General features: G+C 44.3%; 1 pseudogene; it reads right to left on the reverse strand.

The window, feature by feature from the left end:
• Positions 1-634: 634 nt before the first annotated feature.
• LOC125417869 (death domain-associated protein 6 pseudogene) lies at positions 635-1,458 on the reverse strand (annotated as a pseudogene).
• Positions 1,459-2,057: the final 599 nt, after the last annotated feature.

Consider the following 2,057-nt stretch of genomic DNA (forward strand, 5'->3'; position numbering starts at 1 on the left):
AAATGAAGCTGGTGGTGTGCATAGAAATCACACTGTAGAAATAGTGCTCAGGAATATAGAACACATGGTTGTTGTGGGGAAAATATCCAGTTTCAGATCCTGACCTCGGGAGAGGGGCTCAGAGTGGAAGAGCCTCCCAAGTCTCATGACACCAATGTAATGAATTAATTAAAGTGCTGCAGGATCCCAAGTGGCTTCAGTGGGCACCGGACCATGAGACCATGCTGCAGGTCCCAGAGTGGGAGCAGGCAGAGGGCAGGGGGTTCTGAGAGAAGCCAGTTGAGGCAATGATGGCAACCAAGAACATGCCGCAGGTCTCCGAAGGTGGCTGGTACTGTGCAGGTACAACGTGGTGGACCAGAGACAGAGACGTGGATAGGTGCAATGCAAAGTGAGACTGGATATTTATTTAGTGAGTTATGGAGGAGAAAGGGAGAAGAGGAGAAGAGAAGAGAGGTGGAGAGAGAGAGAGAGAGAGAGAGAGAGAGAGAGAGAGAGAGAGAGAGAGGAGAGAGACAGAAGGAGGAAGGGAGAAAGTGGGGAGAGAATGAAGCAAGGCAGAAGCTGCCTCATCAAGGGAGAGCCAGAAAAGATAGACACTCAGGTTGCAAGCAGGAAGGAAGATCTGCCTCCCTCAGTAGATGTGGGAGAGAGTTGGTAGGGCTTGTTTCTTAAAGGGACAGGACATATCATTACCCCCAGGAGTCTCATCTTCCAGGAGTGGTTCCAGAAGCTATTCCCACTGATTTCTGCATTGATGATGGGAGGGTCTGGAGATTCTCCCAGGGTCAATGCTGCTGGCCTTGTCAGTCCTTTGTTCTGCTTCTCAGCAGGAGACTTGAGCCCTTTTATTGGTTCAGATGGGGATGTGGGGCTATCTCCTTTATTACTTCATCCTTCTTCCTCTTCTTCATCAGTCCCCTGATCTTCCTGCAACTCTTATAGATATTCATCTTCATCTTCAGTGGCCTCTTCCTCCTCCTCACTTTTCTCATCTTCCCCCTCCTTCTCAGTATCAGCTCTAGAAGTAGTAGGGCACTCTTGGGATGCTATTCTACTTGGACATACACCAGAATCCAAGGAGATTTTGGGGGAGCCTTGAGACTGGAAAGAGGTGCTTCTTCTGTCTCTTGCCCTCCACACTCTGTCTTGATATACTGCATATTTGGATATAACTTCATCCAGCCAGTTCTTGGCCAAGATCTTATATTCCAGAAGGCATAGAGGCAATTTGGGATCTTATAGTGCATGGTCATGATCTGTGAGATTGCGGCCAAAGTTATAGATGAGGTCAAGGTGCTGATGCTCCTGTTATCTGACACCCACATCCCAAAAGTTATTTTGAGCCATTACCTGGAGTTGTGGTTTGGAAAGGCCAAGACTGTTTCAGGTAACTTCCCTTTCCATGGCCCTCAACACATCTCCATAGTCCCTCTTTCTCCATCTCTTCTCCAGCATGTTTTTGTGTTGAATGAGGTTTTCTGTCCTGCCCAGTTCCCACAGTCGTTAAGTCCTAAAGAAGCAGGAGCACAGAGTCTACATTAATTATAAAACTAATTGGCACATTAGCTCAGGCTTCTTATTTACTAATTCTTATAATTTATATTAGCCCAAAATTCTTGTCTGTGTTATCCATATGGCTTGGTAACATTTTGGTGAGGCAATCACATCTTGCATCCTCTGTGTCATGGTAACAACAGAAGTCTGTACTTCCCTCTTGCCAGCATGAAAAAAAAATGTAGGTTGGAAGTGCTGTGGGACAATGATCTTTTATCCTGTCACTTACATTATTTTTAATGAAATGCTGATTGGCCAGTAGCCAGGCAGGGAGTAGAATCGGAGCAATGAGAATGCTGAGTTATTTTAGATAGAATCATTGTTTATACCACCATTTTTGCCTGAGAATTTCATAATTTCAGTATTAGTAATTGAATAGTATTCCATATGTAAATGTACCATATTTTCATTATTCATATATCAGTTTTTGGATGTCTAAACTTTTTCCAATTTCTGGCTATTGTGAATAGAGAGTTAAATGAACATGATGAACAAGTATC

The sequence above is a fragment of the Myodes glareolus genome, chromosome X (genome assembly GCF_982192425.1).
Source record: "Myodes glareolus chromosome X, mMyoGla1.1, whole genome shotgun sequence".
Classification (NCBI taxonomy): domain Eukaryota; kingdom Metazoa; phylum Chordata; class Mammalia; order Rodentia; family Cricetidae; genus Myodes; species Myodes glareolus.